General features: G+C 52.7%; 1 protein-coding gene across 9 annotated transcripts in view; it reads left to right on the forward strand.

The window, feature by feature from the left end:
- Nucleotides 1-5,441: 5,441 nt before the first annotated feature.
- Nucleotides 5,442-13,279, forward strand: part of NCOR2 (nuclear receptor corepressor 2) — a 239,815-nt gene continuing 231,977 nt past the window's right edge. For all 9 annotated transcript variants that reach the window (XM_062010425.1, XM_062010430.1, XM_062010431.1 and 6 more), the window contains exon 1: nucleotides 5,442-5,681. The gene's annotated coding sequence lies outside the window, so the exon portion shown is untranslated. The remainder of the gene's footprint in view (nucleotides 5,682-13,279) is intronic.

The following is a 13,279-nucleotide window of genomic DNA, read 5'->3' on the forward strand; positions in this document are numbered from 1 at the left end:
TTGCTGCCTGCTTGCCCCTTATTGCCTCCCATGTGATATTTTGGGGGTTCACAGCCGTGCCAGTGGCCCTTCCCAAAACAACCTCTGCCTCACAACAGATACCAGCACTGAGAATCAGAAAGTGTTGGGCAAATGTACCCGCTCTTAAATATGCTCAGTTTGTTCAGCTTGTAAAATGCTTTCCCAACTTTCCCCTTGCATCCTGCTCTGGGTGAGGATGGTATCTGTGGGGGTATTGAGAGGACACCCTTGTCCACACCAAGCAGCCAGGGGCTACCAGGTAGCAAGACCTTAGAAGAAGGGAAGGAGAAAACCCCCTTTTATGTATCTTTAAATTTGGTGCCAAAAGCATAAGACATATAAATGGATTAACAGCCATGGTTTATTAGCGCTCCTTAATTCACTTCACAGGGCTGAGGGAAAAGTTATTAGCAGATGTATGGCCAGTAATAAGCTAATTATAACCCTGTCAGATCAGAGATTGGAAGAGGTGGGTAGTTTTGTGTCTGTGAGATAACTGTAATTGTCTGTTAAAGATTATGAATTAATATTGATTTAATAAAACTGTGGCCATTTATTCTGTGGTTACTAGTTAGTTATTGCCCCAGCACCACGGGAGACAGCAACCCATCTGCTGGAGAGAGGCCAAAACGCATGTGGGACCAATGGCTGAACCTGTGTCCTGCCCATCACCATCCCCATCGCTGGTGGTGATGGGACAGTGTCAGTACCTGGATCCGAACTCCCCCTCCTGCCTCCCTGTGCCTTGGGGATGGGAGACCATCCCCCTGCATAGCTCCAGTGCCCAGGGATGGCAGCACAGGGGTCAGGCTGCCGTGCAAAGGCAGTGAGCCGGTGTGTGCGAGGAGCAGTGGGGCCATGGCACTTGTGTTGTGGTAGGAAGCAGAGAGCACGACAGCTCCAACCCAGCGCGTTAATCACCGCTCTGATCTTCCGCTCGCTTTAACCATTTCCCTGGCTGATGGCTGTCTATTCAGCACCAGAACACACATCTGCCCGGTGAGGGGCTGCTGCTTTTTGTGTCTCACTGCAGGAGGAACTTTGCCATCACTGTGTGCCACTGCACACCTGCCAGCCGCAGGGGCTGGGCTGGACCAGAGTACCTGAGCTCTGCTGCTGCCCTCTGCGTGGTGTGGGATGTGCCCCATGCCTGATGTCCTCATCACCAGGATGCTCTCATGCCACAAGGGCTTCTGCTTCAAGGCTCTTCCCCAGTGAGAGCCATCGGGTGGATTTGAGTATTTTAGGCATTATATTTAAAAGTGATTGCTTCTCCAAACTGACTCAAAGTTGAACACATCCATTTCATCTGCTCTGCTATTATTTCTGTGCTGTTTGTTGCACTAGTGTGGTAGCTGTCCCCAGCTGCTCTCTCTGCCCTTGGTATTTGCAGCCTGCAGTACCCAGGAGCTGCAGGTCCTTTGGGAAGAGGCACCACTGCTGCCACTTGCCCTGGCCTGCTCTCCCTGCCAGGTCAGCACATGTCCTTCCAGCCCCCTTGCTTTGGCCCATCACAGGGCAGAAAATACCTTTTACACTTGCACCATGAGTGCAGCTGATGCTTTAAGCTGAATTTAAAAGCAATCTGTATTGAGAGATATGACTCTTTTGGCACCTGTCTGCCCCCTGACAGGTTAAAACCTGCGAGCATCCTCAGCACAGCTTGCAAGGAACCAGTTTCTGGGTGGCCAGATGGAGCATTATGCACTGCTGGGCCTTGGCAGGGGGCTTGCAAACCCAACCCAAACCCACAGCGAGGGTAGGACAGGGCAGCTGCTCAAGACTGCTTGGCCCAGCCCTTTGGGAAAGGCAGCCAAGGATATGGCCAGAGAAAGAGAAGAGGTCAAACCCTGTGACCACTGTCAGGTCTGGCTGAGAATGCACAACCCTTTTGCAGCTGCAGCAGCACACCAGGATGCTGACAGACGTCCCTTCCCCGTGGCAGGGCTGATGTCCTGGGGTAGGATCACCCTCATGCCTGGGGGATGAAGGCAGCCCTGGTGCTGCTTAGATCATTTCCCAATTCACAGCCACCATCCAGGATCACTTCAGTTTTTCCCCTCCTGGCACACAGCTGAGTGCCACCTACTTCAGGACATTCACATCACGGCGTTTGTTTCCATAAAGCACTGCCAGCTGAAGGCAGGAGCAGCCACCTCCTGCAGACAGAGCATGGCTACGGGAGCCAGTGCGATCCCCCTGTGATGCCAGACAGCTCCTCTGGCTTTTCCTTTCCTCCTCCTCCTTTAGTTTGGCCGTGAGGTCAAGACAGATCTGCTTCTCCAATATGAACTCTAGCCCTTCATAATGCCTGAGTCCCAACAAATTCCTCTCACGCCCACAGCAAGAAAAGGCAGCAAGCATTGGAGGGAGATTGCATATGCAGGGCAGAGGTGTGAACCTGCTGCCACCCCTCCTCAAACACCCCCCAGTCCCTCCACAGTGCCAGGGGTGGTCAATGCCCCCTCATCCCCATGCTGGTACCATGGTAAAACCCCCACCGTGTTTTTCACACGCATTGGTCCTAGTGGGCTGATGTTCTGATAAGGTCAATTACAAGATGACTTAGTTTAAAGGCTGCAGCTCCCTTTAAGTGTAATTACTTTCCCCTGAAGCTTTCAAAGTGAGGGTGGCTCCTGTTTTGCATCTCACTTCTTCTCCCGAGAACCCAAGCGAGAGAATAGCCCAACTTCTTGTATTTGTGCAGGGGAAGGGGCAAGTTTAATCCAAACCATCTCAGGACAAGAATCCAAGCAGGGCTCAGTTTTGTGCTGAGGTCTGAAATGGCTGTCTTTGCTGCTGGACGTCTCAGAGGTGCGTTGCATTACCACGTTTATCTGATGGAAGAGCTATCAACGGCAGCCTCTCAGTGAAATGTGACTGGAAATCTGTGTGAGCTATCTGCAGCCTCCCAGCACAGATACACTTTGATTACAGCAACAGCCTGGCTCTGTCTCCCGTGTTTAATGTGTGCAGACGTGTCCGGCTGCGGCACGGCCACCCGCGCCAGCTCTCCCTCTGCTCTGCGTGACGCTCCAGGCAGCCTCACTGTAGGCTTTGCTTTTGTGAAGCTGCAGCTTCCAGAGCCTTGGGATGCTGCCACAAGCTCATCTATGATTTAACCAGAACAAGAAGCTTCCAGCTTCCACTATTGCAGGGAAAAAGCTTGAAAACATGAAGCCTCGAGGATCTGAAAGGCAGAACCCCCTTGCAGAGAGCGTGCCGTTGCTCTCTGCTGTTTGCAAGGACATTAAAGCCGAGCTCATTCTTGATTCAAGATGGGAAGGAGTTTGCAGTACCATACAAACACATTCAGTTAAGGAGTCACACACTCCTCGTTAGGAGGCTGTTAAGATGAGGATGATGAAGACAGGATCAGGGCCGGAGGGGTTCGCTTCTTGCTCTTGACCCACACTTAAAGCCACTTAGCCCAACAACATTGGGGCAACCATTGTTTTGGGGTATTACTGGGTAATTTGGGTATTATTTTGGGTATTCTGCGATGATGGGGTATGATGGTTTTACATAATGGTTTTATAAACATCATTGGGATCTGGTAGCTGCTAGTTATGGATGGCCAGGCTGCTGGAAGATATAGAAATGTGAAAGGAAATAAGAGCAATGCCACTGTGAAAAGTCCATATTCACACTGTGATACCAGCCCAGGGATTCTCTCTGGGACTGGAGCCCTTCTGGACCACAGGAACATGGGCAAAACATCCATCTGTGCTCTGGCAGCATCTCCAGTGTTTCTGGAAAGTGTATTCAACCCTTAGGGTTTTTTTAAAATACATTTGATTCTAATGTTATTCTAAGGTCACTGGAATCTAAAAGCCTGGCTCCTGTAAAATTAATGTATGAGTCTCTTTGCCGTGGTCCGGGACTTGCCTTCCATTCATTAAGTGAAACGTCACAGGCGTAAAAAAAGCAGCAGCTCAAGAAATGCTGAATGGCTGGAGCAGAGACACCCTGCAATGCAACACGGTTAAATTCAGTCCTTTATCTTCCAAGATAATCATATCTTTGAGAGGAAGATTTGATCTGCTGCTTTGCTTCACAAGACGCTGGGTCTGTGAGACGAGCGCTTGTAAACAGGGACTTGAACTGCATGGAAGGTGCTGCCCGAAGGCACCAGGCACCCAGCATCCGTGGGATGGGGATGGGGGAACTCTTCCTGGCGTGTTGGGCTCCTTTGAGGCAATTTGACTCGTGCTCATGATGTTTATGTTTGCATTTATGCTCACACAGAGGTGTGTGCCTGTGCTTACATACCGAGTTGGGTGACTTAAGGAGACTGAGTCTGGGCCTGGGAAAGTCCCTCTGCCCTGTGGCAGCACAGCTGTATTGGGACAAGGAATGCCTTGAGCTGCCCTCCCCACTGTCCTGCTGCCCCAGGAAAGGCCACTTTGTGGAGATGCTGGCGAGGAGGAATAAATTATGGGGAGGCAGAGTGTTGGGGAACATGTGTGTGCCCACCTCTGACAGCTGAAGCGGGGAGGGAGAAGCAGAGGTTTGCAAGATGCTTTTCCAGCTTTTGGGGTCATGCATCACCCAGGGCAGGGATGGAGGTTGGGTTGACCCAAACAGGAGGCACCCAGCAGTGAGGCAGGAATGGCTGAGGGGGCATGACTTTCTCCCCTGGGAGGATGGAAGAAAAATTGTGAAAACACTGAACAGCAGGAAAAAGCAGAAGCTAGGGCACGAAACTGGAAGATGGCGATGTCACAGGGGTGATCTGTGCTGCCTCCGTGACTGGTTCCTGTGGACACTCACTTGTTACACTGATCAGATCATAAATCATGCCCCAGGGAAGGGTTTTAAGCTGCTGCGCAGACCCTAGTCCAGTGCTGGGAATCCACACCGTGGAGTCTTCTTGTGCAGAGCCTTCCTTTGGTGAAAGCTGAGATTTCCTCACCCTGGTGCAGCAGCACAGCCCGGGCACCGACTTCCCAAAGTCCAAACTTTGCCCCGTGCTAGCATTAAAGAAACCAAGTGGCGATGGGCCCGCTCGCCAGCGCTGGTGTCTGCAAAGGCGCTGGGAGGGGCGTGTGGAGGGGGGTGTGTTGCTGGGCCAGTTCACGGAGTGGACACGCACCGAAAGTTATTCATGACACCACGTGGCGCTAATGCAGCCATTGACACCGGCACAGCTGGGCACACGGACGCGGCGGGCGGGCGCGGTGACATAACCCGCGGTGACAAGGCTGCGGGGGCACGCCGGCGGGCGCTGGGCACCGCACGCGGCGCCGGGGCGGTCGCGGCGCCTTTAAGGCGCGCGGGCGGCGCGGCCCCGCCTCGCCCCGCCTCGCCCGGCCGCCGGGGCGGCTGTGGGGCGGCCTGAGGGAGCGGCGCCTCCCGCCGCGCCAGCCAGGGCAGGGCAGGGCTGCGGGGCCAGCGCGGCGGAGCGGCGGCCCGGCCCGGCCCCGCGGGCGGCTGCAGCGACACCGCACCGGCACCGCACCGACGCAGCGAGCGGCCGGCGCACGGCGGGGCTGGCGCGGGGAGGGGGGCGAACAGCCCCATGGCTCTGGATTTATAAACACGGCGCAGATGGCGGGGCCGGGTCCCCGCGCCGAGCGTTGCCCCGCCGGCCGCTGAGGCGGGAGCGAGCCCGGGAGGGAGCGGCGGCGATGGGGGACGGCAGCTGCCGGCGGGATTAGGTAAGGCGGGGGGTGCGGGGGGCAGCGCCGGAGCGGGCCCGGGGGCGGCTGCCCGGCAGGTCGGGACGCGCGGCCGCCGTTACGTAAAGCCGGGAATGTGCCGCGGCGGCCGCGCGGGGGGAGAAACTTTCGTGCGGTTTTCCTTCTGTTTATTTTTGGGTGTTTTTTTTCTTCTTTTCTCTTTCTCCCCCCGGAGCACAGCGCTGCCCAGGCAGCTGCGGCGGATGGGGGTGTCCGGGGGGAGCCCCGCACTTCCAGACGAGCGGAGACACCCCATCTGCGGGGCTGGGGCACCCCAAGGGCCTTTTTTTAACCATACTCCTTCCTTTTTCTTCCTCCCCCTTCGGTCTTTCAATTCTGCTTTATTTTTCTGTCTTGCTCCCCGTACGTGTTGGAAGCCGGTGGTTTCGCGCTGGCACAGCAGCCCGGGGATGTTAACGTGCATCCACGGCGGGGTTCGGCGCCGGGTGCGAAGCTCAGAGCTGTTGCCCCAGAAGAGAGTCCGTGGTGTGTGGGGCAGTGGGCTGGGGTCCTGGGCACGACGGTGCTGAGTGGCTGGGGTGTAGATGTTTGTGGTGGGTAAACAGGGCCGATGTCTGAAGGCAACAAGTGTACGTTTCTCCCCAGCCCAGCTGCAGTCTCCGGAGTGATTGCTTTTTTTTTTTTTCCCCGTGTGGATTCTTATAATTTCCTGTTCTCTCTTCTCCCTCGGCCCTTCCTCCTGCTCCCGTGCCCTGACAATGCACAAAGAGCAGGCTGCAGTGGGTGCAGGCAGCTGCCTGCCATGTGGGCTGCTGCCAGAGCTACTGAACCAGCAAAACCTACACGGCTCTGTCCCTCCTGGGGCTCGGGCTGCCTGGGGCAAGGGGCTGTGTTGACCCAAGAAACCCCCGTCCCTCCCTGCACCGCTTTGAACCCTGTGGATGTCCCTGCCTGTGCAGCCCGGCATGCATGCAGGCGCTTCTGCCTGTGCTGGAGGCTGGGTCTGCTCCCTGAACTTTGTGTTTTGGGTCAGCTCAAGAATTTGCTGGAGAGGACAGTGCTGCTGGAGGTGATCTGTGCAACGGCTATTTCCTAATGCTGCCCTTTCGGTTCACAGGCATTTATGGTTTGAACTCTTGCTGCGACCTCTCCTTTGGTCCTCGCTTGAAGCAAAGGTTGGGGCTCTGAATGCCTGAAAACGTCAGGGTTTTGCTGAATCCAGTGTTTTTAGTCTGGCTTTGGTGGATGTGATGTTGTTCTGCTGGTATTCCTTGGCTGCGTGGGGTGAGAGTTTTTCCACTTAGTGTAGCGGTTTTTATCAGCAAGGTTAAGTTTTAGTTTGCCATGTGCTTTACAGATAAAGGCTTGGTACTACTACTAATTCATCGAGGGAAAGAATGTGAGTAGGGACAACTGGGTGTGTGTTTCCATCTCCTTTGAAACTGACGAGGAAACTCCAGGAGGGCTTTAGTCAGTCAAGCTGTGCTTTCCTAAACGGCTTGAGGGAGGTTTTAGTTCTCTGAACTTCAGTGCTGCCTCCTTGGGTGATGTTGGGACTCAGCTCAGCCTCCCATGTGCCTGGCTTTGCCAGCTCTGCGCAGAAGCCGTGCCTTGGGTGGGGGGAAACGCTAAAGCAAGGCTCCCAGAGCGCTTTGAGGCTGAGCCCCAAGATGCCATGGGAGGGAAGGAAAGTTCTGTGAGTGTGACAATATTTTATAACTTCAGTTGAGTAAGTTTCAGTATGAGAGACACTCTTGCAAAGCATGTTTAGTTTATTGAAAGCAAATGCACTCAAACCTCAGTTTGTTGCCAAAGGGGAAAAAGTAGAAGCTATTTTTGGTGTGAGAGAGGAGATTGGGCACGCACATGTCTGGGGCAGGAAAACACTGGTACTTTGTTCTTCTGGCTTCATGTGGGTGGTGGTTTCTGTTATTTAGCTCTGTGTTTCTGCCAAGTTGCAAAACATACCTGGTTCTGAAAAGCCTGCGGAGGTCAGGGCTGTCTCTGCAGAGCTGGTACCGGGCCTGTGTAGGAGGCCGCCCACGCTGGCATCTCCAGTGCTGGAGAAGTGGGTGGATGCTTCTGGCTTCACACCTTTGAGTGCCAGGGAGACGACTGGCATTTTTTCACAACGGGATCTGGACTGAAACCATAAACTTGTTTCACGCAAGCCACCAAACAGCTGCTGCTTGGCGATACCTTTCACTTGCTAATGGCTGCGGCTGGATTTGAACCAAGCTGCCTGGAGTAGAGGTTGTACTAATCCCTGGAGCCAACCTGCACTGAATCCAAGGAGGGTTTGGTTCAGGCTGTGTTCGTGTCTTGTCGTTAGGAGATCCAGTCTGGTGAAGGCAGGTTTGTTGTGATTGGTGATGAAGGCGTGTGTGCAGCTGTGCCGGTAGCTACACGTGTTGCAGGAGCTGCCCCTCTCATCTCCACGGCAGCTCTGGGCTGTGCTGGCTGCAGTTGGCTCATAGGAGAGATCTTCATCTTTCCTGACACAGCTGTAAATTATTTGCCCCTTTGATGGCTCCTGGTGTGCTTCCTGCTGCTGGTTCTGGCTGTTAGTGGCATCTGCTGAAATCAGTCCTGTTTGCAGCCAGGCCATCCTGGGGTGGGAGAAACCTGCCTCAAGTCAACCATAACTTAGACGTTTGAGATTCTTTCATCTTCACAGCTCTTTGGGGAGGAGGAAAGTTGCCAGTTTTCCCCCAGTTTCTGGATGAGTAGGCAGGAAAGGAGGATTAAATTGGTACATTTTCAGAAGCGTGTTTTGGGTGGCTGATTTGAGCAGTTGCAAAGAGATGTGGGTTTGAGAGGGCCTGTGTTTGGGGTGCACTACTACCCATCCCTGACCTGATGTCTCATTCTGACCAGATCACTAGACATACCTCAAAATGGAAGCTTGGGGGGGTTATGTGAAGTTCAATGTGTCAGATCGAGTCTGCTGGAGAGCTGCTGAAGAGGAGGCTCTTTCCCCATGAGTGCTCTGCCCATTCAGTGTGAGGGTTTGTTATTCCCAGGGACAGAATACTGGTTCCCTCCTGGGTTTGGTGCTTGTGAGCAGTGATCTCCCAAATGCAGACTGGGGGCTTGATGCAGGGGGGTACTTGAGGATGGAAATCCAGGACTGTGTTCTTAAAAGGATTGTCATCTTTGTGTGGCTGCATTTGCACTGTGGCTTGCTTTAGTCTTTGCTGAGAGCTTCAGCAGAGAGCAGAGTCAGTTCTAATAGAGGTAGAAATGAGGTACAGCAGCACCCAGTCGTGCCTCTGATTAGTGACTGGGACTTTTGCAGCTGCTTAAGGATTTGGGCATCGTGAGGTCATGGATTCTCATCTAGGATGCAGTGGTGCAGGCTCTTGCGTGGCTTTGAAGGGCCCTCGCTGGGTACTGACATAAGAGAGTGATGGACAGTTGCAGTTTGTGGCGGCACACAAGTGTCAGCATCTCTGACATACCGTGTCATGTTGAAGGGATAGGTCTTTGCACTGCAGCAGCAAATGTGAATGCACATCACTTAATGAGCATGGCTAGAGCAGAGAGAGTTCCTAAAAAACGACTGAAGAGCGGAGCTGGAGCGAGCACCAGAACAAAGGGCATGAAAAGGCTCTCAAGAGCCTGGTCAGAATGAGGGAGGGATCTGGTGGGAAGGGAAGAAGGACAGAAGAGCAGAAGGAAATGAGTGATTTGTCATTTTTGGGAAGTGAACCCTGACCTATGCATGAGGCAGCACCAGGGCTATACTGGGAATTGAGAAATCTGGGTTGCATCCCCAGTCCTGGTGATGCCCACCCCACTTGTCACTTCTCTTCTTGTGGCCACCAGTTCTCCCTTCCCGCCAGCCCGCCTCTGGCAGCTGCAGGCTCTCTGGGGTGCAGGGTGTCCCTTGGCAAGGAGAATGCCTGAGGAGGGGGTGTTTCTGGTGAGCAGATGGTTCTCACACAGTGCTGCTGCACCTGCCGTCTCCCAGGTGGGAAGCTCAGAGGTGGGACATGGTTGTGACCAGGCCAGTGAAAAGTGGTGGCTGCTGCAGACCTTGCTGCTAATGCTGTGTGCTTGGCCCCTGGCCTGAAGGTTGCTTGGAGATGTGCAGAGAGGAGCCTTGCCTGCAGGGGAGAGCTGACCTGTGCTGCAGGAAGAGCAGCGAAGATGATACTAGATGGCTGTGGTGCTGGGGTTAGAGGAGAGCTGGGGCACTGCTGGAGGGGACACAGGGAGAGCAAAGCAGGGTCATGTGCGGTCTGGGTGACACAGAGGATGCTGATGACGGTTGGGGCTCTCAAGCGCTTTATAGCTGCGGAGCACTGAACAAACATTAACGAGTGTAAAGATAGCAGCTTGGTCTAGTTACAGAGAAGGGAAGTTAACTCCAAATTAACTTTATGATCCGTGAAACTGAAGGTTATTTAAAAAAATAATAACATAAATGGAAATGCTGAAGTTTTCCAGAGTCGCTGAGTATGCTGCTTGTTGTTTAATGTCTTCCATTTTTTCACTCCCAGCCTGTGTTTCTGGCTGGGGAACAAATTACAAGCAATATCAGCTTACGCTTGGATTTGAACCCACATTACTCTTAGTCAGCTGAAATATTTCCCCTTATCGCCGCTCCCATAATGTTTATTTTAGACTGGATAGCATCGTGGCTTTTCTGCTCGCTGTAGGGAAGAAGCTAGCCTTTGAAACAGCCCAGCACCTTTGGAAAGAAATGATCTCAAAGCCAGTTTGGTTTCTGCCTGAGGTCCAGCTTTGTTTTCCACCGAGAGCTTTATGCGAGGCTGTATCCCAGAACTGTTTGCAGCATTACAAACTTCGGAGGCGGCAGATGGATGGATTGCTGACAGATTTAAAATTGTATGACAAACATGAAGCATTCAGATGTGAGGCCAAGGCGGGAGGAAGGTTGTAGGGGGAGGTGGAGGCAGAAAGGTCGAGTAAGTTATTCTGGGCAGGAGAAGGCAGGCTCTGGTGGGTTCAGCCTACAAGGGGAAGGGAAGGTCTCCAAGAGGAGGTGAGGAACGTGTTCGCATCGAAGGGCAGGGAGTCCTCCGTGTCCAGGATGAGTGGTGGGAGGAGGAGGAAGAGGGCCAAGTCCAGCCTTGGCAGCAGTGGTCAGACCAGGAGGAGCGGGGCTGCCCTGGGATGAGACAATGTGGCGTGGCCCATCTGGTTTCCTCCCGTGGGAAGTGGTCCAAGGGAGAGTGCCAGTGCCCGGGAAGGCAGGGGATGGTGCGGGTATTGTCTCTGGTAGCTGCAGCCCTCGCTGTGGCTCTCCTGGTGCGTGTGTTGAGGGAGGGAGAGCCGGCAGGATTTCCTCTCTGCGGCGTTGGCTCCTGGGTTAATAACTAACCAAGCAGTCGAGGTTTATCCTTTCATTGTGGAAGAGAATTATTTACATAATACCACTCCATAATCTTTATTTAGCATTGTTTCCCTGGCGTAACACTGGACAGAGGAGCAGTGCCCAGAAATGCAGTTTCGGCCAAAATACGTGGGAGGTTAACCCTTACCATCCTGGTGTGCTTCACCCTGCCTGGGCAGGGAGCTGCCTGGAAACTGAAGAAATACTCTAGTGGTGTGGCCATCTGTCATGTAGTTTTTGGGACCTTTACATCTTTCTAAACCCTGTTTTTTGGCAGGGCTTTGGGCTGGTGAGCAGTGTCGGTACGGGAATGCTTCACACCAGCTCCCCAAACAACATAGTTAAGATTTGTCCTGTGCGTGTTTGGGCAAGAGAGTGGTTTGTATTGTGTTCTTCCGTGTCTTAAAGAAGGCAGAAGTAAAGAAATGTGTCAGCCTGTGGGTGGAGGATGACAGGATTTGGAAGATTCCTGGTGCAGATCATCCCATTGTCTGTGATCAGTCCCTGAGGACTTGCTGTCTCCCAGGCAGGCAGGTTTCATCCTCCTCAGGGAGTGTGTAACTGAAAGATCTGGAGGCTTAGGTGGATGTGGAAAGAACTGGAGCCCGATTATTGTGGCACGCTGTGGTTAAGGACTGAACCCTGGTCTGGGGTTTCAGTGGGATGCTATGGGAGAGTGAATCAGTGAGTAGGATGGCAGGCAAAGTCAGGCTTTCTGAAAACCTACCTGTACCTCCAGCTGCGCAGCGCTGGCTGGAGAGGGTGGAGGGTGTCTTTCCCCTACACTTTGGCATGTGTGGGCTTCTAACAGGCTGTGGCAAACAATGGAAAGTTGGCTTTCTTCTGAAAATGTTTTAAAACCTTATAAAACGACTCCAACAGCTACATTTATACAGAACCAGGTCTCAGCTGCGTGGTACTTGATCACTTTGTAAATAGCTCAGTCTTTGACATCTGCAGACTTCTCAAACATGTACCTCCCAGGGCTGCAGAAGCACCAGTTAGTGTGTGGTTTATTGGTGGCAGCACCTGGCTCATATAGCAGAGGCAATCTGCAGCTCTAAGTGTTTACTGCTGAGCTGCTGTGATCTCATTGGCCTGATGTTGCAAGGGGCTGGTTTTGCAGGGGCTGAGAGTCCCCGGTGATTTGCACTGGATTACCCGGTGGTGCGCGCACAGTCCGGGCTGAATGTGGGGATGTGATGACCTCTGCTTTCAACCTTGCTGGAGGGTTATGCAGAACCTGTGTCAGTTTTATACTGGTGATGTGAACGTTACCCCATCAAGCCTAAAACTTGCTGGAACAAAGGTAACTTGTTGACACCCTCCTTCAACCAATTACACCTGGCACGGTGAGGTTTGCATTGTGTCAGCACTGAGACGTGTGACTGCAGCATTCCCGATCCACTGCTTGAAGCCCTAAAGCTTTGTCTACTCACTCATCAAACTCTTGCCGTTGTGTGATTCATGATATCCTGTGGTAAATCTTGGGTGTGTAACAGAATGGTGGTGTTTGGTATCAGAGCTGGGTGCTCTGAAGTTTCTCTGCTTGTTTGCCTGGGGGTGTTTTGTCCTGAATCTAGACTTTAAGTAACCATGTCCCCTCTTCTCTGACACTAGAGTTTCTTCTGTTTGGCAAAGAGGGTGACTCTTTCCTGTTGCAAAGACTTCCTTGGTCAGCCCCTTGGGTACCATGTCATATAATTCCATTGATAAACTTTCCAGGCTCCATCTTGAACGCAGTTACAGCTCCTTTTTCCCCCATTTGCTGCAGAGAGTCAAGCTCATGCCAAAGTCTCAGCTTCATTTCTAGGTCACCGCTCTGCCCTTTCATTTCCCTCCTTGTGCTGAAGTTGGCCGGCTTGTTTTGATTTGGTAACATGTGAGGTGGTGTCCACAGACAAAACCAGGCAGGCCAGTGAAATTCATGTTTCCATGCAGCCTTGTTCCTGTTTAGTGTGTGTGTGTGAATAATAATTTCCAAATGTTAGACCAAAGGCTATTAAAAACGGTCAAAGAAATAAAATGCAGCAAAGTCTGTGTTACAGGAATCTGTGTATCCAGTGTTTTGGGAAAACTCTTTGAACTGGCAGTGGAAAAAGCCCTAAGTATTCCTTTTTTTTCTTTTTTTTTAAAGTCTCTCTAGTCTTAAATCAGTGTCATTTATCTGGGAGGTGCTGATGAGGCAGCCTGAGCGGATCCAGGCTGTGGGGACACTGTGTGCGGCAGCCTGGGGCAGGTAGTGCTGCCTTTC

This window comes from Colius striatus, chromosome 17 (assembly GCF_028858725.1).
Source record: "Colius striatus isolate bColStr4 chromosome 17, bColStr4.1.hap1, whole genome shotgun sequence".
NCBI classification, from domain to species: domain Eukaryota; kingdom Metazoa; phylum Chordata; class Aves; order Coliiformes; family Coliidae; genus Colius; species Colius striatus.